Here is a 25,409-nt window from a genome sequence, read left to right on the forward strand (position 1 = left end):
CCTTTGCCTTCCAGGTTCAACTGATTCTCTTGCCTCAGCCTCCCAAGTAACTACAGGCGTGCACCACCGTGCCCAGCTAATTTTTGTATTTTTAGTAGAGACGGGGTTTCACTATGTTGGCCAGGATGGTCTCGATCTCTTGACCTCGTGATCTGCCCACGATGGCCTCCCAAAGTGCTGGGATTACAGGCATGAACCACCGCTCCCAATCAGTCATGCAGTCTTTATACTTACTTGTTTACTTGCCTGTGAGCTCACTGAATGCAGGGACTATTTCCTTGTTGCTCTAGCACCTACACCAGTACCTGGTATCCAGAGCTGTATGCTAAATGTTTGTTGAGTGGCTGTTTGACTGAATGATTGTACTCCTAATTAGTAGATAGAAAGCAATGAACTTCCCAGTTCATCATTCTCTGTGCTCAATTCTGGTTTCTTTATTGTGTTCAAAAGAGTTCCTTAGTGACATAAAACTATGGAGCCAGTATGTCAGCTCATTTAAGCAATGATTGGTTTATGTATATAAGAGGCTTCAATAATTATATATTTTTATTTCAGTTTCAATAAATGATCAATTTATTAATTTTCTCTGTTTTGGCTTATTGTTCACATTTAATATCAAATAAAAGTGTTTTACTTAAAATTATTCATGCCAATTATGACAGTTAGGTGAATATTACTTTGACTTACATTCCAGTAGTAGTTTTGGTTGAACCCTGAATATGCTAAGACGTCCCTTTTCTTTTTTCTTATGAACAGGCTACTGTGTTTACATATATTATTAAAATCTTCTTTGAAAATACGAAGAGTGTTACATTTCTTATATTTAGTTCTCTGTGCTTCAGAATTCCTGTGATACTTGCACTTAAGTCCTTCTGAGCAGTTGATGTTGATATTTATGTGGTTAATTTCATGAAACGTGGTGGTTTTCATTTCTATCATTAATTTATACAGGAGATAGACTGTTTTCCAGGTGTAAGCTCAGTCATATAATTAGAAAATTTATAAGCAGAAAGGAGTTATTTGGTCTAACCCATTTATTCTACAGATAGAGAAATTAGAGTCCAGAAACTCTGTCTTCTTTAAAGTCTTACAGGTATTTAAGAAAAAAGAATAGACTTGAGGTTTCTGTGCTCTGAACCCAGTGATCTTGACACTGTAATGATCTTCATCCATATTATTCACAGAAGTAAATATAATCACATATTAAATAAGAAACAAAAATACTAAGGAGATATTATACTGAAAAATGAAATAATATTATCTTAATTATTTTGATCAGATTCAATCTATAGCAGCTTGAAGGCTAATAATTCCAATGATTCTCTGAATAAACCATTTTTCTAATAAGATTACAGGTTTTAGTAATCTAATTATTTTGACTGATGCAAATGTTACCCCGCCAGTCTGAAAAATGTGTTTATTTATATGTCATAAAGAATAATTTATTCCAAAAAGGCTAATTTTCAAAATATATGTATCTTCTGAAACTGTATCTATTTTTTCCCCACGTTTTCTAAATATATTTTAGAGGGCATTTGTAGATTTTCATGGTGCTGAAAAATTAAGGTATAATGGTCTCATGAAGGAGAATAATGTCATTTAGACATTGTAATTTTGGAGGATCACAATACTTTTTGGAATGTGGTTGTTGCAGCACTGGTCACTTATACTAATTATATAATAACATACTATACTAATGCAATAATATACCATATGAAATTATTCAGTGGTAAATTTGTCTTAAATCCTCTAGAATACTGCAAAGAAATAGTTTATATAAGAAAGAGTACCATAGCAGATGTGAACACAATATTTCCTATTTTTTTCTTCTTTTTTATTTTTTTGAAGACAAGTTCTCACTCTGTTGCCCAGACTGGAGTTCAGTGCCATGTTCATAGTTCACTGCAACCTCAAACTCCCAAGCTCAAGTGATCCTCTTGATTCAGCCTCTGAAGTAGCTGTGCCTATAGGTGTGCACCACCACACCGGCTAAGTTTTAAAATTTTTTATAGATATGTTGCCCAAGCTGGTCTCAAATTCTTGAGCTCAAGAGATCTTCTCACCTTGGCCTCCCAGAGTGTTGGGATTACAGGCATGAGCCACCATACTCAGCCAATATTTCTTTTGTAAAAGACATTTTCTAACATACTTCTCATTTTAACTAACATAATATTCAAAGTGTAGATCTGAGAAAGAGATAGTGCCTGCAGATCTGGGATCCTACATGCTAATATTATGGGATGCATTCAGATTTGATCAGCAGATATTCCATTTATTCTAGAACACCACCAGCAGAAGAATGTAATTACGTCTATCACTAAAACTTTGTGTCAATACAGACTACTGTATTTGTTATCATAGATGGTCCTTGGATGGCAGCCTTAAGCAATTTTAAACCTAGACAGGTGATGTACTTTTTCTTCTTGGATAATTTTCATGGTTTTATCTAATTTGGTTGTAACTAATGTGTTTAATATGGCTTGCTTGTTTTTTAAAAAGTTGTTCAGTATCCTTAGAACTCAGTGCTGATTTCTTTTTCTAGCAGGCCTTTTATATAGGACATCTCACTTTCTCCTGGCTCTCTACTACTAGCATGAGGTCTCTGAAAAATCAAGACAGCAAAATAATTTGTTATAGAACAGCCTATGTAGAGGGACAGGGGAGGAGTCATATTCCAAGAGGGAAAGACCTTTGAGCCAGGCTCAATTTGTAGAGGCCGTTGAATGAAAATGAGAGAGAGAGAATGCACACTTTACTGCACTATTAAAGCAAAATTCTGACAATAACTTCTAAAAATGATTCAACTCTTATACACTGAGAATATGACAGACCTTCCAAAAGTATAATTTCTTACATGAACGTCCAGGTATATAAGGAAAAATAACTATTTCATACCAATATCTCCAGCCGCCTTTATTGTTGGTTCACCACATAGGTTTTTATCAGAATCGCAGAACATTAATTTTTTAAATTAGCTACCATTACAACTAGCTTGAGAAGAACTTTCTTTTTAATAATTCGACCCAGATGCATTCTAGATACTCCAGTGTTACGAATCGATGGCTTCATGAGGAGCCGCTGTTGACTCATGCTATCTCTGGACACACTGACAGGAAATGTTTTCTTACACCTGTTTTCCTCCTGCTTTTCCTTGGTAGGACTTAGTTCCTTGGCATAGTTCAGTATCAATGGCAGTCATAGAGAAGTGTTACAGAAACCCAGCTTATTCCAACTTGTGAATTATTTGGCACCCAGGAACCAGGTCTTACAATCTTCAACCCACTTTTTCTTAACATGGCCCCTTTTCTGAAATGTTTATTTATATATGATGTAGGCCTGGGGAAAGGACATGGACTTTCAAAGAAAATATTCTCCAATAGATCTGTCAACTCCAGAGAACCTTCTGACTAAATCTGAAAGAATTCCACTGTGCTCTGATAACATCCTTTAATAATGAAGGAAAAGATATTTTTCCCCCAGGAGGATTTTGTAGTGAAAAGATGGCATAATTTTTTTAAAAATGTTGTTTATAATCTCATTTGTTTTTTCATTTGTGGGGTGTGTCTTAAATCCTAAATGGTACATCCTTTTTAAAATACTTCTAGTAATAAAATGTTTCTGAAGTTATGTTGTAAATATCATTGGACTATGTTTAATAATGTTAAGTTGATCCCACTTCCCCTGAAATTATATACATAAATGCTGAAAGTATAAATTTACATATACAACTTCATGGAACATTTTTCTTCCAAGTGTGCATTTGCTAGAATTTGCATTGAAAGGTTTTGGAAGGAGCCTGTTGGTATGAATCCTGTGTGAGCAACACTCAGATTTGTTGCATACTGAACAGCATGCTAAATCTCACTTCACAATCTTAGATTTCTCATCTACCATCTTGAGCTGAATTTAAAATGTAACTGCAGTTTATTATGTCACCTGTTCGTCAAACACTGATGCAAAGCTTAGTTTTCAGTGTGAAGAACCCATGACTAGAGAAGGGAAGAAGAAAGGGTCAAGCAGACCTCATTAAAGAGTGTATGGGCAAGAAAACACATCAGATGTCTTGATAGGTTTTTTAAAGTCCTGTTAGACTTGTCATGATTTCCAAAACACTAAATGCCATCTAGTATTTTGGACCCTCCAAAATTACAGTAGAATATTATTATGGGTCATCTTAGTTGGAAATATACAGGAAAATCCTGATGATTAATGTAGACTAGTGATAGCTCTCACACATTTATATAACCTATGTTGAAAAGAAAGAAGAAAGGCAGGAAGGAAAGAAGGAAAAAGAGCGGAGAGAGAGGAACAAGAAAACACGTGGATTTGTGGAAATGAAAATTTTTAAATTACTAATTTGCAAGAATGGGTAAGAAAAATACCGAGTATGAACATAAATGCTTTCAATTCCGTTTGTCTCTTAATCCTTCTCAGTCCGTGGCCAGTTTTGAAACTTGGTGTAACTTCCTTCCTTTATTCCTCCCTCCCTTGCTCCCTCCATCCCTTCTTGCCAGCCTCCTTCCCTTCCTCTCTCCTTGAGTTTCCTTCTTCTTTCTTGTTCCCTCCCTCCCTCCCTCTCTCTTTTTTCCCCTTAGTTTCCCCGGAAGCACATATACCAGCCATTTGAATGCTTTCTGCTCATAGATACTGCCAAGCCCCCTCACCCAGACTGCTGAATAGATTTGGTAGAATGGAATGAGAAACACAGACTTTGTGTCTGTGGCGGCCACCTCTGATGTTGCAGACTTTTGCCGTGATTATGCACTCCAGCCGAGGGACGCTAGAGAGGTTGAAATTTCAACTGTGGGATTTGCCATTTTGGAATTTGCAGAAATGTACTGGATATGCTAACAGCAGCCTGGCTAGCCTCCACTTCACAAGGAAGTATTTAAATATACACGTGTAATATGAAGAAAATTGCATTAGATCATAAGGGATGAATTATTTTGTAAATGACTATACCATCAAATACCATACCTGATATCAATCATCTTCATCAGACAGTATCTGTGTATGTAAGTAGATAAACAAAAAAGCAGGAGTTTATTTCTCTCTAATGTATCCTTGACTCTCTAGCAGTGACCTCTGAAATGTCTCTTCTGATCCATACTTGTTTGAATCATGTGCAACATTTTAGATTTGTCTTTTCTCTGCAAGTTTTTTTTGTTAAGTACCATAACATATTGAACCAAATAGTTTTGCTTGCTTTCTATTGATGACACATGATTTTGGCTTTTATCTTCAGTGGAAAATCAATGTGTCACATGGAGTTCACTAAGAAAAAGGTATGGGGCCTCTTTGTAATTCTTTGTCAGATGATTGCTTTATCTTGATTTATGCCTTCAAACTTTTTCCCATTCAGCAGAAAATATTGTGTCGCTATCTGTGAGAGCAAAGCGATCTATACCAATTTATGCTCTAAGTGTAGCCTCCTTCCAGAACTGCTTATGGAACATATCAACTCACTATAGATTAGGGACATAATGGATTCTTCTTTCTTAAAAGTGGCAGATTGACAATTTTAGTTCATATACAAGCTTTTATATTAACATTAAAACAATATTTCTATGTAAAGTAAAATATTGTAGTTGATTATTATTCGAGGGCCTCCCAGAATTTCAAGGTCTGAAAATAAATTCAGTGTTCCTGGTGGTAACAAAATTGCCCCTACTTCCTTGTATCAGGACTGCCATTTGGAACTGCTGGGGAAGCTCTTTTCAGAAATTATTTTCAAAACAGCATTGTTGCCTTTTGCCAAACTGAAATCTGGTTGTAAACTTTTGAAAACTAGTTCCTTGGAATGGAATTCAAGTTGTCTTCTAAGCAATTTTTTTTAACTCAAACATACATTCTATCTTGCTTTATTATGTCACTATTTGTGTAGGAAACATATTTCTATTTTTACCATTTTCAATTTATTTACATTTACATTTACATTTGTGTGTATATATATATACACACATACATACACTTTAAGTTCTGGGATACATTTGCAGAACTTGCAGTTTTGTGAAATAGGTATACATGTGCTGTCGTGGTTTGCTGCACCCATCAACTCGTCATCTACATTAAGTATTTCTCCTAATGCTATCCCTCCTCTTTCCTTCCTACCCACTGACAGGCCCCAGTGTGTGATGTTCCCCTCCCTGTGTCTATGTGTTCTCATTGTTCAACTCCCACTTATGAGTGAGAACATGTGGTGTTTGGTTTTCTGTTCTTGTGATAGTTTGCTGAGAATGATGGTTTCCAGCTTCATCCATGTCTCTGCAAAAGACATTAATCCATCCTTTTTTATAGCTGCATGGTATTCCATGGTGTATATGTGCCACATATTCTTTATCCAGTCTATCATTGATGGGCATTTGGGTTGGTTCCTAGTCTTTGCTCTTGTGAATAGTGCTGCAATAAACATATGTGTGAATGTGTCTTTATAGTAGAATGATTTATAATCCTTTGGATGTGTACCTAGTAATGAGACTGTTAGGTCAAATGATATTTCTAGTTCTGGATCCTTGAGGAATTGCTACACTGTCTTCCACAATGGTTGAACTAATTTACACTCCCACCAACAGTGTAAAAGCATTCCTATTTCTCCACATCCTCTCTAGCACCTGTTGTTTCCTGACTTTTTAATGATTGCCATTCTAACTGGCGCGAGATGGTATCTCATTGGACCAGGGGTGATGGGCTTTTTTTTTTTTTTCTTCGAGACAGCCTCACTCTGTCACCCAGGGTGGAGTGCAGTGGCACAATTTCGGCTCACTGCAACCTCCACCTAATGGGTTCAAGCAATTCTCCTGCCTTAGCCTCTTGAGTAGCTGGGATTACAGATATATACCACCACGCCTGGCTAAAGTTTTTTTGTGTGTTTTTGGTAGAGACAGAGTTTCACCATAGTGGCCAGGCAAGTCTCAAACTCCTGACCTTGTGATCCACTCGCCTTGGCCTCCCAAAGTGATGGGATTACAGGCGTGAGCCACCACGCCCAGCCTATGATGAGCTTTTTCTCATGTGTTTATTGGCCGCATAAATGTCTTCTTTTGAGAAGTGTCTGTTCATATCCTTTTCCCACTTTTTGATGGGGTTGTTTTTTTCTTGTAAATTTGTTTAAGTTCCTTGTAGATTCTGGATATTAGCCCTTTGTTAGATGGATAGATTGCAAAAATTTTCTCCCACTCTGTAGGTTGTGTGTTCACTCCGATGATAGTGTCTTTTGCTGTGCAGAAGCTATCTTTAGTTTAATTAGATCCCATTTCTCAATTTTGGCTTTTGTTGCCACTGCTTTTGGTGTTTTAGTCGTGAAGTCTTTGCCTATGCCTATGTTCTGAATGGTATTGGCTAGGTTGTCTTCTAGAGTTTTTATGGTTTTAGATCTTATGTTTAAGTCTTTAATCCATCTTGAGTTAATTATTTTATAAGGTGTAAGGAAGGGGTCCACTTTCAGCTTTCTTCATTTGGCTAGCCAGTTTTCCCATCACCATTTATTAAATAGTCAATCTTTCCCCATTGTTTGTTTTCGTCAGGTGTGTCAGAGATATGTTGTATATTTCATGGTACAATGCCTTCTGTCAATGGGGAAAAATAACAAGCATATATGGGATGAATGAAGTCTGCTATGGTTAAGGTTGAGAATATTTACTGATCCTTGAGTTCAGTCTCCAGGAATGTTGGAAATAGAGAATGGAGATAATGGAGATAAAGAAAAGTTCTGAAAATGACACTTCCCATAGTGTCAAAATTGTGATCTATTGCAGAATTCTGTGATACATCAAAATCTCTGTTTATACTGAGGTTTGTTATTGTGTATGAGCATATCTTTATCAGGTGTAGGCTATTTCTATACTTTCATGTCTTTAAATCAATGTTTCTATTCACATATGTATATGTGCAAATAGAAGCATGTTAATATTATATATATATTTTCTGTCATTACCATGATTGCTATGATTATCATTAGCATGTATTATTAGTGTGACCGAAGTATCATCAGTATCAGTTTCTTTCTCACTGCAGTGCTCCTGTAATGCTTCATTTCTACAGAGCCAACCTACACCCACCGTTTCCCTGACTATAACTTTACCTAAAGTATAAGCCCTTATAAAGCCATGAAAGCCTACCAAGAATTGTCAAAGAAGCTAGGCAGCAGCCAGGCTCTGCCTTAGGAAAAGATTTTACTTTTTATTATCATGTGCAGTACTTAACTACTTGTTTTGACCTCTAAGATTTTGCTCTCCTATATTTCTATCCCCTGGCTTTCTGATATTTCATGTGATTATATTTGAAATTTTAACCTTGCTTTTCTTTTTGGAATCTCTGATATCTCTGCTGCCACAGGTAATGACAGGTTCCTCTCTAACTGTTGGTGTTATCCCTGGTCAGATTATTACTGATGACAGAAGTAGATGTTTTACGTGGATTCTCTCGATATCAGAAACAAATACAGATATCACAACTCAAAAATGACAGACTGATAACCATTATGAACTTAGATGCAACATTCTTAATACAATATTAGCAAATTGAGTCTAGGAATATTTAAAAATGATAATGTGTTTTAACCAAGTGGGGTTTATCTCAAGTTGGTTTCAACAACTGAAAATCTACCATGCTGACAGAAAAAAGAAAAATCACGTGACACTCTCAATAGATGCAAAAAAGGAATTTACAAAATGTAACACATTTTTTAAATTAAAAACTCCCAGCAAACTGAGGATAGAAAAGTACATTTTCAAACTGATTATGTGTTTACAAAAAATCTATAGCAAACATCTTACTTAAAATGGTGAAAGCCTTAATACTTTCTACATAAGATTATGAAAAATGCAATGATGTCCTCTCTCCCTAGTTCTTTAAAGTATTGCATTCAATATTAAATAAGTGGAAATATATACCAAGTTCATTGATAAATATTTAATACTTATGAGATGATAATTCTCCTGAAATTGATCTCTAGATTCAGTGGAATTCCCATGAAACCTTATAGGTCCTTTTGGATAAATTACAAAACTGATTCTAAAACAGGGAGAAAGAAAGAAGGGAAGGAAGGAGGAATGGACAGAAAGAAGAAAGAAATAAAGAGAAAAGAAAAGAAAATAAGAAATAAGTGACACCCAAGTTGGGAAGAAAGAAAAATACTATTCTCACGTGATGTAAACATATACATAGAAAATCCTTAGGCATCTGCAGAAGTGTGCTAGAGGTATGAAGTGAATTTAACAAAGTTGTAGGATGAAAGATCAATAAATAAAATCAATTGTGTTTCTATACACAATCAACACCAATTAGAAAATAAAATTATGTAAGCAATTTAACTTATAATAGCCTCAAAAATAATAAAATAATTCAGAATAAATTTAATAAAAGGTATGCTGATCCAAAATTTCTAAATCACTAATACGAGAGATTGAATAGGTAGAAATATGTATCAAGTTCATTGGTAAATATACATGTCATACTTATTAGATGATAATTCTTCTGAAACTGATCTCCAGATTTGGCACAATCCCAGTCAAACCTATAGGCCTTTTTGGAGAAATTACAAAGCTGATTCTAATTTTTTTTTTTAAATGCAGAAGTCCTAGAATAGCCAGAGCATGTTTTAGAAAGAAGAATAAAGTTGGAAAACTTTCCAAATTTCAAGACATATTATAAAGCTACACTAAACAGTACAGTAAACTTACTGGCATGAAGAAGACATATATATCAGTGAAACAGAATAAATAATTTAGAAATATATCCTGCCTTACATGGCCAAAGTTGCCAAAATATTTCAATAAGGAAATCAATGTCTTTATAAAGATGGTACTATTAAAATTGGATATTAAATGGAGAATATGAACTTCAGAATTACCTCACACCATATCCTCAAATTAACTCAACATGTATTTTATACATAATGTAAATATAAAATGTATAAAGCTTACTGAATAGGAAAAATTTTTAATAATCTTACTACAGCTAAAAATTTTTTAGATAAGAAAAGGATGGATGAAAATGGAAAAAAATAGTAAGTTGGACTTCATGAAATTAAGACTTTTGCAACTTAAAACATAGCATCAAAAAATGAAAAGGCAAACCACAGATTGGGACAGAATAATTTTAAATATGTCTGATAAAGAACTTTCATCTAGAATGTACACATAACTAAAAAACTAAATAACAAAACACAAATAACTAATTTAACGTAATATTTTGACCTAAATGGGCCAAATATTTGTACAGATATTTTAATTTAAAAAGAGATGATGTCCAATACACAAATGAAAAGATACTTAACGTTACCCGTCATCAGGGAAATGCAAGTTAAAACCACATTGAGGTACCACTGTACACCCACTGGAGTGGCTGACACGAGCAGAACTGACCATACCACATGATGTGAAGAATTGCTATTCACACCTGGCTAGTGGGACTTCAAAATGGTACAGACATTTTGGAAAGCAGTTTGGCAGTTTCTTTTAATGTTAAACTTAGTACTGATCATATAGCCAAATAATTCCACTGCGACTCAAAATAAATAAAAACATATCCGTACCAAGCCTCATCCTTGAAGTTCATAGCAGATGTGTCCATCAACTTGTAAATGGATAAACCAGTTGTAGATGGAGTACCACTCAACAATAAAAAGGAGCAAACTGATACAACAGCAATATAAATGAATATCAAAAGCATTATGCTCAGTGAAAGAAGCTAGACATGAAAGACACCAATGTATCATTCCACTAATAGGATACTCTAGAAAATGCAAACTGTAGAAACAGAAGCAGATTAGTGGTTGCCTGTGTTCAGGAATGGAGAAAAGATCAAATGCAAAACAGCAAAAGAAAACGTTTTGTGATGATGCAGATTTTCTGTATCTTGATCATGATTGTGGTCAAATGATGATATTCATCTGCCATAACCCATTAAATTGCACATTGAAAAGGGTGAATTTTACTGTGTGTACATTATACTTAAATGGAGCTGTAAATATGTTTGGAGCTTATCTGTGAACATTAGTTGCAGAGCAGGAGTTACTTTTATAGAGTGGAAATCTGCCGAGTGCCAACTTGAGAAGGGTTGAAAAAAATTAGAACCTTCTTCCAACACATTTCAGTTAGAACACTCTTAGGATGTCGTTACAGCTGCGCTCTATATTGGAGTCTCTGATGAAGTCACATGTCTGACGATCTCAGCATGCCTTTAATCAACAGAATATACACGTGTTTTCTTTTATTACTATAAAGGATATACCAAACAACTTTTTCAAGACTTTACTTCAAAAAGGCACGTAGTTTTGCAACATTTTTGGTAAGTCTTTAATTATTTCAAAATGAAAAATTGAAAATAAAATGCAATTATTTACTCAGGCCCCCCAAAAAAAGGTCTGTACGGGGAATGCATGTGGTGTGTGTGTGTGTGTGTGTGTAAGTGTGTGATTTGAAGAATTGAAAAAATTTTAGTGGGATTTTGTAGCATCACTTTGATAGCATCCTGTAATTTTGTATTGTGTTTGAAATAAAAATAAAGTGAATACACTGATAAAAGAATTTGAAAAGAATTTGCATTATTGCCTAAATTATGTGTGGTTTCCACAGTGGCATGAATCGAGCATCTTTAACCTACATAACAATATATCAGAAGTATTAGGTAAAAAATAAGTAAACTAGTATAACAAAGTTAAATATTTCTAAAGTAAAATTATAGCTTTATTTTTTTTTCCTGAAATGTTTTGAGGAGATATTTACACCAAAAGATATTATCACTGATCAATGAAACTTTTTCAGAATTTGCTTGTGTCCCACCAATATTTGATTACATAGTGCTTCTGTGAGTTCCATTTCATTAATTTAGCTTTGACAGGAGAGAAGGAAATGGCTCTGCAGCCTCTCTCGGTGTGGCATGATCCTGGTTCCGCTGGCTGATCTCTATTAGAACCATGGCCTTAATCATGCCTTTCATGCTTCTAACTTGATTTGCATTTGTTGTGTGATCCAAATTTATTCTCTCGTTTAGTCGCTTCCACCCATAGAAAAGCAGGTCTTTTTCATTTCTCCTTCACCATTGCCCCCATTTTTTCTTTTTGTCCTCCCATGATGAAAAACAAGACAGAAAACAAACTATAACAACAACAGACACCTTTTGTCTGTGGTCACCAATGCATTGTAGCACTAAACTTTGTTCAAAATCTCTAGATCTGACCTCTATATCTGCTGTTCCCAGAGTTTTTCAATGTGTTCTCTAGACTGCTGTGACCCACTGACAGAAAGTCTAGCTATATTTAATTGAAAGTTATTACTGTCTGATATGGTTTGGCTGTGTCCCCACTGAAATCTCATCTTGCACTGTAGCTCCCATAATTCACATGTTGTGGGAGGGACCCAGTGAGAGGTAAGTGGATCATGGGGGCAGTTTTCCCCACACTGTTCTGGTGGTAGTGAATAAGTCTCATGAGATCTGATGGTTTTATAAGGGGAAACCCCTTTCGCCTTTCACTTGGTTCTCATTTGCTGTTTGCCTGCTGCCATGTAAGATGCGCCTTTCGCCTTCTGCCATAACTGTGAGGCCTCCTCAGCCATGTGGAACTGTGAATTCATTAAACCTCTTTTTCTTTATAAATGACCCAGTCTTGGGTATGTCTTTATCAGCAGCATGAAAATTGACTAATACACTCACTGTCCATGAATGATACTCTGTTAGCCCATTTGCATTGTTATAAAGAAATACCTGAGGCTGGGTAATTTATAAAGAAATGCGGTTTATTTGGCTCCTTGTTGTGAAGGCTGTACATGAAGCATAGTACTGGCACCTGCTTCCAGGGAGGGCCTCAGGAACCTTCCAATCATGGTGGAAGGTGAAGGGAAACCAGCATATCACATGGTGAGAGAGGAAGCAAGAGAGACAGGGAGGAGGTGTCAGTCTCTTTTAAACAACCAGATATCGCATGAACTCACAGGGTAAGAACTCATTCATTACCAAGAGGACAGCACCAAGCCATTCAGGAGGCATCTATCTCCAACATTGGGGATCACATTTTAACGTGAGATTTGAAGGGGACAAACATCCAAACTATGTCAGATACCAAAGCTGACAATGCTTAGGATCTTTAGCTGTTCCAGGTTCTGGGAAAAGGGAGAGAGTTAGCTTCCCTCGTCTATGCTGTGCTACTCCATATTATATTAGTAATTATTGTTCTCTAAAGGTTCTTAAAAGCAAATAAACAAATGCAAGGCAAAACATATAAAAGGCAAGGCAAAACATACGAAATGCAAGGCAAATGCATTAAAAAACTTTTGAGTGTTAATACATAGATTTTATTTTATCTTTTTAATTTCTTTTGCTTAACCAAATAGATTATGTAGTTTTGATTAACTGGCCATGAAATAGCTCTGCCTACATAGAATTTCCCATGAATAATTGGTTGTGGAGACTTTTGTGTGTGACCCAAATCCTCCCTCAAAACTGAAGTTTGCCCAGCTATTGGGAGTGTTGGCAAATCATGCCTCTCAGCTGATTCTCTCTAGAATTTATTCTCAGGAGATCTAATTAATAACTTGTCAAGCTGATGTCCATCCTTGGGGACAACTCGTATCTGAAGAATGGCCAGTGAAAGGTATTAAAACTCCATACTCCTGCCTCAATTTAGGGCAACTCTGAAGGGTCGCCCCAGCTTCTCAGCTCCCCCTTGAGATTAGCTGAGGTATTTGTTGTGACTGCCTCACATCTCAACTCCCTTTATCCAATTCAGCTTTTTCGCCACAGTTGTTGGTTCCTAGGATTTTACCCAGTTAAATATTCTCTACACAAATCTCTATCTCAAATCTGCTTTACAGGGAATGTGGCCTCAGACAGGTTTTCATTAGGTTCTGGACGTAACTCTCATTAGTCATTGATATGATTCGGCTGTGTCTCCACCCGAATCTCACCTTGATTGTAATTATCCCCGCATGTCAAGGATGGAGTCAGGTGGAGATCATTGAATCATAGGGGCGGGTTCCCCCTACTGTTCTCCGGGTAGCGAATAAGTCTCACGAGATCTGATGCTTTTAAAATGGGAGCTTCTCTACACAAGCTTTCTTCTCTGCTACCATTTAAGATGTGCCTTTGCTTCTTTTTTGCCTTCTGCCGTGACTGTGAGGCCTCCCCAGCCATGTGGAATTGTGAGTTCCTTAAACCTCTTTCCTTTCTAAATTACCCGGTCTTGGGTATGACTTTATTAGCAGCATGAGAACAAACTAATGCAGTCTGTTCTATAAGCCCAAGTCGGATCACAGAGTCCCGCTTTCTGTTTTTTTTTTCTAGCCCATATTTCTACTAAAACTTGACTCATATAGACTTAAAACAAAATAATTAAGCATGGCTAGTATTTATTTAATATTTTATACGTGTCAGGTACTGTATTTTGTAACTTATCTTTTAATAATCTTTCCAAATCTCTAAAAGGAGAACTCTGCTCTTTTATAGAGCAAATAAGGATGGCTCTGAAAATGTTAGCATTAGGGGAAGTAGGGTGAGGGACATAGGGGGCACTTTGTGTTATTTGTGCATTTTGCTATCAATCTAAAATCAGGTCAAAATAAAAATTAAAAAATGGGTAGTAGAAGCAGGTTGTTAAGATTTTCAGTGTGACTCTAGAATTTTTTTGTTTGTTGTTTGTTTTGGAGTGTAGTGGTAAGATCTCTGCTCACTGCAACCTCCACTTCCCAGGCTCAAGCAATTCTCCTGCCTCAGTCTCCCAAGTAGCTGGGATTATAGGTGCCCGCCACCACACCCAGCTAAGTTTTCTATTTTTTTTTTTTTTTTAGTAGAGATGGGGTTTCAGCATGTTGGCCAGTCCAGTCTCCTACTCCTGACTTCAAGTCATCCGCCCGCCTCAGCCTCCCGAAGTGCTGGGATTATAGGCATGAGCTCCCACTCCTGGCCCAAAGTTCATATTTTAACTACTAACCTAAATTATTTTAAAAACAAAAGCCTCCTTGGACTCAAACCAGGTCAGAGTGACATGATCATGTGCCTGTTTTGTGCAGGGTGAAGTGAGATTATTATCTAGGAAATAGCTGAAATGTCTTGTTGTGGGCATACATATTTCATATAAATTCTAAGCTTCATATTAGCACTTAGATTATAATTATCTAAAGAATAGAGAACAATTTCATATAATTTTCAGTGTATCAGGCGAATCAAAAGTATACATACAAGCATGCAGATGAATTTCAGTGAATATAGTGGTGACAATGCTCAACAGAATATGTGTCCCCCACCCAACCCTGCTTCTTGCTCTTTCACTGTCCTAAAGATAGAACAAAATGGTTCAGGCATCCAGCTTGTCCCCTCCACACTTCACACTTTTACTTAATAGCAGCTTATCTTTAACACTTTGTCATCTTTAAGATGTTGCTAATTCTTTCTGGTAGATCCCAGGACTGAGGATGAGGAAGAATGATTTTATTTAAATAAAGTTGCTTAATTAAAAAACCCTTTTTTTAGTTTTAAAATATTTTCATTATTTTATAAAATTTTTGTGGGTACATAGGAGGTTTATATATTTGTGGGGTACATGAGATGTTTTGATACAGGCATGCAGTGTGAAATAATCACGTCATGAGGAATGGGCTTTCCATCCCCTCAAGCATTTATCCTCTGAGTTAAAAACTATTCAATTGGCTGGGCACGGTGGCTCACGCCTGTAGTCCCAGCTCTTTGGGAGGCCGAGGTTGGCGGATCGCCTGAGGTCAGGAGTTTGAGACCAGCCTGGCCAACATGCTGAAACCCCATCTCTACTAAAAATACAAAAATTAGCCGGGTGTGGTGGCGAGTGCCTGTCATCCCAGCTACTCGGGAGGCTGAGACAGGAGAATCATTTGAACCTGGGAGGTGGAGGTTACAGTGAGCCGAGATCATGCCATTGTACTCCAGCCTGAGTGACAAGAGTGAAACTCCATGTCAAAAACAAACAAAAATCAATTACATTCTTTAAGTTATTAAAATTAAACATTGTAAATGATTTTTTTTCCCAAAGCTTTTTCAAAGAAAAAAAAGTAGAAACAAAGACACTTTCTACTGATTTCCAATATGGTGACTCTGTATTTCTAGCATGTGTTAAGGTGAAAAATTGATTTTATGTTTAATACAAAACATAGCATAATGTAATGAAAAGCAAGATTGTAATGATAAAGGAAAATAACACTAGTGCTAATTTTTTTCAATTTGAAGCATTGGATTAAAATGAATTAGGTTATATTCCAACATGTTTATATTGAATTTCTTTTTTCTCCAATTGGTTTCTTTTTATTAATGGGTGAGTGTTGCATTTGTATAAGGTTTCCCTATTATATTCAATTGTTTTGAGATGCTTTTAATTTGAAGTTTTTATGTTTTCTTTTTGATGTATACATGTTATGCTTTTATGCTGAATTTGATAATTGGTGCTGTATATGCAAAGCAAATGTAATTTCCCAGCTTTTATTTTTTAAAGCCCTGGGAAGCAACATAATAAAGTAGAAATAGTATCAAGACAGGAGTTAGAATACCTGGATTCTAAAATTTAAATTAAATTAGGATCTAGTGACATTATAGGTGTTCCTTGATCTTCTGATGACCTGATTCCTCAAAAGAAAAATAAAATAATCTATAAATTGTTTCTAATTCTAAAACTCTATAAATCCTATTTTTAAAATTATAATTAGTTGAACTCTTTAAGGTCACAAAAATCCCTATTAAGAAACTAAAATAAAATTTTATCATATCTTAAAAAGACTCTGATCTTTTTTTATATGCTGACATGAATTCTAATTATTTATGAGCCCCTAAAAAACATTTAAGATCACAGTTTATGTTTTATTATTGACTTTCAGATAATTAACATTCTACTGATAGATATGAACAAATCTACTCTAACAGAGATAGTCATTAGTTTATTTCTCTCTTTTCAGTATCAATAAAAAGTATCGATTTACCAATAACAATGAATTAATTGCCTGAAATAAATGAAACGTAAGCAGCAAAAGTGAACTTTTTAGTATAACTCTTCTTGTAAACATTGACTTAGTTCAAAGGGAGCTTATCTTTTAAAAAAAAAAAGCGCTAATTCATGTCTATTGGTATAGATATAATCTTTTTTTCCTTGAAAATAGATCCTACTATACTCCAGACACTATGCCACTAGGTGCAGATATTAACACAAATAGCAGGTGATCATTGTCCTCATGGAGTTTATTTTAAAGAGAACAAAGTGAGACAAAGGCACACAAGCAAAGAACTACAATACAAAGGGGATGGCATCTGACTCAGCATGGAGGTGTCACGGAAGGTGTTGTTTTGCTTAGGTTTTGAAGTGTGGGTAGGAGATGGCCCATGTTGAGAGTGGGAACTGGGAATTAAAAAGATGAGGAGGTCTCTGCAAATCTACATGGATGGGAAGTAGCATGCTGATGTGGGAAACAACTAAAAAGTTCCAGAATGCATGGTTTATAAAGCGTGAGTCAGAGAGGGCTAGACCAGTAGCCAGATCAAGGATATCTCAGATGTTATAGTCATGAATTAGTGCATTGACCTGCAGGCCATGGGAGTCACTGAAGGTTTCAGTCAGGTAAGTGAGCTGATCAGAACAGTCCTTTAGATAGGCCGCTCTTTTGGCTGTAATGGGGACACGTTTGAAGTAGGGCTATAGCTAAAAATATACAGACACTTCCTCTTGTCTACAGCCCTGCTGGCATCTGTTGTATTTTGACTTTTTAATAATAGCCATTCCAACCGGTATGAAATGGTATCTCATTGTGTTTTGATTTGCATTTTTCTGATGATTAGTGATTCTAAGCATTTTTTTTTCGTGTATTTGTTGGCCATTTGTATGTGTTCTTTTGAGAAGTGTTTGTTCATGTCCTTTGCCCATTTTTTAATTGGGTTATTTTTTTTTTCTAATTGATTTAAGTTCCCTGTAGATTCTGGATACTAAAAAACAAACAAAAACCAGAAGTAAATAAATTCTCAGGACACACACACCCACACCCACACCCACAGAGAGAGAGAGAGAGAGAGAGAGCGCCTAGGTAAGAGGCCACCAACCACCAGGGTCTAAACTGGGAACACTTTCTAGTACAGAATGAATGGAAAGGATTCATGAAATATCTAGAAAGTAACGTTAATGAGATTTACATGTATGGAGTGAATGAGGAGAAACAGGGATCATTCAGGATTCTGGTGGGAATAACAGGGGGAGCCATTAGTTGAAATTTTGAAGTGGGAGAAGGAGAGGGAGTTTTAGGGAGAAAGATGAGTTGTTTTTTTAGGTATTTCAAACCCTTGAAGCTTCTATGGGACATCAAAGTGGAAATAACAGTCTGTGGGTTGGGACAATAAAGAAAGAAATTGGTTGAAGACTAGGGGAAGAGTATAGAGCAAAGAAATATTTCAGATAATAAACATATAGAGATAGCTGAAAATGTGGGACTGGATTACAAAGGAAGAATGATTTAGTTATGAAGCCCAAGGGCTGACAGGAATGGGTGACTAGTCGAGGAGTTCATATGCATCTGTTATTGTATGAATAAAAAAAATTATCTGTTCCTTCCTAAAGATATCTTCAACCTGTTTTTGGATACATATGGGCACTGCTTTTCACTCTCTTAGCCCCATTTCTTGTTTTAGCCTCTGCTGTAGCGATCAGTTCTGCACAGGCTTTGACCCAGGCTTTGACTAGTTGGTGCAGGTGTGATATGACACTTACCTGGAATGGCCCACAGTTTGTGGCTGCTCTTACTTAAGCAGGTGGGATGATCATGTAGGTGTCCCTTTCCTCCTCCCAGATTGAGGAGTCTTGCATTATGTAATAAAACTCCTTAGAAGGCCTATTAGGTTCCAATACAGCATTAGGCAACTTGATAAGGTATCCCATCATCAGCCTTCCTTTCTTCCCTCATTCCTCTGCCTCTCACTCTTTCTTCCTAAGTTAACTTCTTAGATAAAATGCCAACTTTCTATATTTTGTCTCACATCAGGGAAAATAATTGTATACCCCATTTCAAAAGCACATAAAAAGGTTACTGTACAGAAAATTTGTCTTTAAGAGATTAAGCTGTAATTTTCCAAATACTTTAAAATTTTATTTCAGATACGTTTTTCATTTTTATAAGCTTCATCTAAAAGCAGAGTTCACCTAAGAATATACCTAAGAGCATATTACATAGAATATATTTTATATTTCAGTAGTTTAGCTAGGATTCTTTCAAAATTGAGAGGATCTACAAATATTTCTAACACATTAGTTTTCAGTCTTAAGGCTGAGTCAAGAACAAAGCTCCTAAACTTTGCATTGGTGATTGAGAACATTTTAAAATTGTTATTTAATTCATTAATTTATTTTTAAAAAATTTTCACATTGTAATTATATAGATTTATAGGATACAATTTGATGTTTCAATGAATATGTATGTTGTCTAATGATCCAATAAGGATAGTTAGTGTATTAATTACCTCATGCATTCATCATTTCTTTTTAATAAGAAATTTCAAAATCCTTTCTTCTAGATACTTTGTAATATACAATACTTTACTTTTAACTATAGTCACCCTGCTTTGCAAAGAACACTACAACTTATTCTTCCTATATAATTGTGATTTCATAACTGTTAACCAATCTATCTCCATTTTGCCCTCCCCGCTTCTTCCTCACTGTTTGGTAACCACTATTCTACTCTACTTCTCTATTAACATTTTTTTTTTTAAGATTCCACATATGAGCGAGATCATGCGGTATTTGCTTTCTGTGTCTGGCTTATTTCACTTAACATTGTATCCTACAGGGTCATCCATGTTGTTGCAACTGGCAGAATTTCATTCTTTTTTTATGGCTGAATAGTATTTCATTGTGTGTCCATATATATATATATATATACATATATAATTTTATGTATAATTATAATTACACATAAAATTATATATAATTATAATTAATTTTATGCATAATTATAATTACACATAAAATTATATATAATTATAATTATAATTATATATAATTATATATAATAATAATATATATTATATGTGATATATAATATACATAACATACATAATGTATATTATATATAATATACATAACGTATATTATATACATTATACATTATATATATTATAATATACATAATATATATTATGTATATAATATACATAATATGTATTATATATAAAATATACATAATATATAATGTATATTATACATATAATATATGTTATATATTAATAATATATTAATATTAGTATTAATTATTATTAATTATTAATTATTAATAATTATTAAATAATACTTATTATTTATTATTAATATTATTAATATTAATATATAATACATTAATATTAATAATATATTAATATATAATATATTATATATTATACATAATATATTATATATAATATACATAATATGTATTATATATAATATACATAATATATATTATATATATATAATTCACTTGTTTGTTTTTATACACATGGGTTGATTCCATATCTGATTATTAGAAATAGTGCTACAGTAAACATAAGAGTGCAGATATTTTTCAAACACAATGATTTCATTTCCTATGGATATATACCCAGTAGTGGGATTGCTGGGTTATGTGATCGAATGATTGTTTTTTTTTTTATTTTTTATTTTTTAGCGAACTTCCATAAAGTTTTGCTTAATGGTTGTACTAGTTTACAACCCCATCAACAGTGCGTAAGTGTTCCGTTTTCTCCACTTCCTTGCCAACTCTTGTTATCTTTTACCTTTTTGCTAATAGCCATTCTAATGGGTGAACTGGTATCTCATTGCGGTTTTGATTTGCATTTCCCTGATGGTTAGTGATGTTGAACATGATTTTATTATATATTCGTCTTGACCCTTTCTATATTTTCTCTTGTGGCATTTCTTTTAGTTTATTTTGTCCTTTTTTTTTTTTTTTTTTTTTTGCGAAGGAGTCTTGCTCTGTTGCCCAAGCTGGAGTGCAGTGGTGCAATCGGGGCTCACGGCAACCTCCATCTCCCTGGTTCAAGCAATTCCCCTGCCTCAGCCTGCTGAGTAGCTGGGGTTACAGGCACACGCCATCATGTTTGGCTAAATTTTTGTATTTTTAGTAGAGAAATGATTTCACCATATTGGTCAGGCTGGTCTCAAACTCCTGACCTCAGGCAATCCGCCTGCCTCAGCCTCCCAGTTTTGCCCATTTTTAAATAAGTTATTTATGTTTTTGCTGTTGAGTTGTTTAAGTTTGTTATATAATCTGGGCATTAACTCCTTAGCAGATGTATAGTTTGCAAATATTGTATCCCATTCTGTAAGCTGTTTTTTCACTCTGTTAAGTTTCCTTTGCTGTGCAAAAGCATTTTAGTTTGATGAAACCCCATTTATCTATTTTTGCTTTTGTTGCCTGTGCTTTTGATGTCTCATTTAAAAAATCCTTGTAGAACCCAAAGTTATAGAGAATTTCCCACATGTTATCTTCTAGTAGTTTTTCATAGTTTTCAATCTTACCTTTAGGTCTTTAATCGCATTTGAGTTGATTTTTGTATAAGGTAAAAGATAGGGGTCTAATTTCATTATCCCACATGTAGATATCCAATCTTCTCAGTACCATTTAATGAAGAGACTGTCTTTACCCCTGTGTGTGCTCTTGACTCCTTTTTGGAAAATCAGTTGACTTTAGGTATGAGAATTTATTTCTGAGCTGTATATTCTCTTCCATTGGTCTATGTGTTTGCTTTATGGCAGTGCCATGCTGTTTTGCTTACTATGGCTTTGTAGTATATTTTGAAGTCAGGTAGTGTGGTGCCTCCAGCTTTGTTATTTTTGCACAGGATTGCTTTGGTTATTTGGGGTCTTTTCTGGTTTCATACAAATTTTAGGGTATTTTTTTCTATTTCTGTGAAGAATTTCATTGGTATTTTGATAGGGATTGCATTGAATCTGTAGGACATTTTGTTAGTATGGTCATTTCAATAGTATCAATTCTTCCATTCCATGAGTATATAGTGTCCATTTTTTGTGGATCGTAAATTTTTCCATCAGTGTGTTATAGTTTTCATTGAAGAGATCTTTCACGACCTTGATTAAATTTATCTGCAGATTTCTTGGTAGCTATTGTAAATGGAATTCCTTTCTTGATGACTTTTTCAGATAGTTCACTATTAGTGTATAGAAACACCACTGAATTTTCTGTGTTGATTTTGTATACTACAACTTTACTGAATTTATTTATGATTTCTAGTAGTTTTTGGTCAAGTCTTTAGGGTTCTCACTCTATATAAGTATATATAGAAAGAACCCTAAAGAGAGAGAGATCATATATATCTATATGATCATATATATAGATGTATACATATGTATGTGAGATCACATTTTCTACAAACAGAAACAATCTGACTTCCTTCTTTCCAGTTTGGATCCCTCTTATTTATTTCTTTTGTCTAATTGCTCTGGCTCTGACCTCCAGTACTATGCTAAATAGAAGTGGTAGAAGTTGACATCCTTGTCTTCCTCCATATCAAAGAGGAAAAGCATTTAACTATTCACCATAAATAAGATGTTAGCTGTGGGTTTGTCACCTATGGCCTTTACTGCGTTGAGGTACACTCCTATACCTACTTTCTTGACAGTTTTTATCATAAAGGAATGTTGACTTTTGTCAAGTGTTCTTTTTGCATCTGTTGAAATGATCACATGGTTTTTGTTCTTCTTTCTATTGTGGTGGTGTATCATATTTACTGATTTGTGCATGTTAAGCCATCCTTTCATCCCTGGGATGAACCCCACTTGATTATAGTGAATACTCTTTTTAGTGTGCTGTCGAAGTCAGTTCACTTGTATCTTGTTGAGAACTTTTGTATCTATGTTCTTCAGGAATATTGGCCTGTTATTTTCATTTTGTGCGTGTCTTTGTCTGGTTTTAGAATCAGGATGTTGCGAGCCTCATAAGATGAGTATGGAAGTATTCCTTCCTCATTACTTTTGTGGAAAAGTTTGTGGAGAATTGGTAGTTATTCTTTAACTGTTTGGTAGAATTCAGCAGTGAAGACATCAGGTCCTGGGTGTTGGTTGTTGTTGTTGTTGTTTTGATGGAAGATGTTTTATTATTGATTCAATTTCCAAACTCATTCTTGATGTGTTCAGATGTTATATTTCCTCACAATTTAATCTGGGTAGTTGTATGTGTGCAGAAATTTATTCATTTTATTCTACACTATCAAATTTGTTGGCATATAGTTATGAGTAATGTCTTACAATCCCTTCTATTTCTGTGGTGTATCAGTTGTAATGTCTCCTTTTTCATCTTTTATTTATTTGAATTTTCTCTCCTTTTGTCTTAGTTTAGCTAAAGGTTTGTCAGTTTTACCTTTACACTTTGTCTTATTTATCTTTTGAAATATTTTTTAGTGTCTGTTTCATTTATATCTGCTGTGAGCTTTATTATTTCCTTCCTTCTACCAATTTTGGGTTTAGTTTGTTTTTGATGTTCTAGTTACTTGAAGTGTATAATTTTGCTTTGTGATTTGAAAATCTTTCTTCTTTTTTGGTGTAGGCTTTTATTGCTATAAATTTCCCTCTTAGAACTGCTTTTGCTACGTTCCATAGGTTTGGGTATGTTGGATTTTCATTCTTACTTGTCTCAGTGACTTTTGAAATTTTCCTATTAATGTCTTAATGAGACCTATTGATTTCTTGGGTGCGTGCTATTTAATTTCCATGTTTTTATAAAATTTCCAAGGGCTTTCCTGTTGTTGATTTCTGGCTTTATATCCCTGGAATCAGAAAAGATACTTCATATGATATCTGTCTTCTTAAGTTTGTTAAGACTTATTATGTGTCATAATGTATGATTGGTCCTAGAGAATGTTTGGTGTACAGTTGAGAATAATTTGTATTCTGCAGCTGTTGGATGATGTATTAGTCTGTTTTCATACTGCTGATAAAGACATACCCGAGACTGGGTAATTTACAGAGAAAAAGAGGTTTAGTGGACTCATAGTTCCACGTGGCTGGGGAGGTCTCCCAATCATGATGGAAGGCGAAAGACACATCTTACATGGTAGCAAACAAAATAGAATTGAGAACCAAGTGAAAGGGTTCCCCCTTATAAAACCATCAGATCTTGTTAGACGTATTCACTACCACAAGAACAGTATGGGGGAACCGCCCCCATGATTCAATTATCTCCCACTGGTTCCCTCCCACAACATGTATGAATTATGGGAGCTATAATCAAGATGAGATTTCGGTGGGGATATACAGCCAAACCATATCAGGTGAGATCTTCTTTACCTGCTAGGTCCATTTGGTCTATGGTATAGTTTGAGTCTGTCATTTTTTGGTTGATTTTCTCTTCATAGAATCTGTCCATTTTTAAAGTGGAGTGTTGAAATTTCCTACTAATATTGTATTGCAGTCTATCTCTACCTTTAAATCTAATATTTGCTTTATATATCTGGTTGTTCTGGTGTTGGGTACATATATAGTTACACCTAAGTAATATATATGTTATGTCCTCTTATTGAATTGGGCCTTTTATCATTTCATTGTACAGTGACATTCTTTTTTTATATAGTTTTTTTATTTAAAGCCTTTTAAAATATGACATGACTGTGGCTACTCCTGCTTGCTTTTCATTTGTTTGCATAAAATATATTTTTCCATCTCTTCACTTTCAGTCTATTTGTCTTTAATAGTGAGGTAAGTATCATGTAGGCAGCATATAGGTGGGTTTTCCTATCTGAATCCATTCATCCACTTTATATCTTTTAAGTAGAGTTTAATCCACTTCTATTCAAGTTTATTATTGATAAATTAGGACTTCCTTCTATCATTTCATTAGTTGTTTTTTAGATTACTTGTTCACTTCTTCCTTTCTTATTGTTTATCCCTCTAGTTTGGTGGTTTTCTGTGGTGCTAAGCTTTGTTTCTTTTCCCTTTTTTGGTGTGTGTGTGTGTGTATCTGCTGTAATTTCTTTCTTTCTGGTTAGTGAAACTAACATACAGAGTCCTGTATTTGTAACAGACTATTTTACACTGATAACAACTTAACTTCTGTCACATAAAAATACTCTTGACTTCTCCCCCCCACACACACAATTTATATTTTTGTTACCTTACATTGCATCTTTATGAATGGTAGACTCCATGGAACATAGGATCTATGTCACAACTAAATCAATTATTTAATGGCAGCATTAAAGCAGCCCAAAGAATGTGAAAAACTGGTGTGGGTGTATTTAACTTTTTAAAAACTATGTTTCATAATGGTTTCATTAAAAAGTCTTTATCAGTTTGCTAATGCCTAGTTTTTACAACCAGCCACCATAGATTTTACAGGATAAATATATTATTTCAGTGGTAATTGAAGCAGAATTTTTGTTGCTCTTCTTACCCTTAGAGATTGTGTATTATCCTCAGACGTAATTCTTTG

Source organism: Gorilla gorilla, chromosome 4, assembly GCF_029281585.2.
Source record: "Gorilla gorilla gorilla isolate KB3781 chromosome 4, NHGRI_mGorGor1-v2.1_pri, whole genome shotgun sequence".
NCBI lineage: Eukaryota > Metazoa > Chordata > Mammalia > Primates > Hominidae > Gorilla > Gorilla gorilla.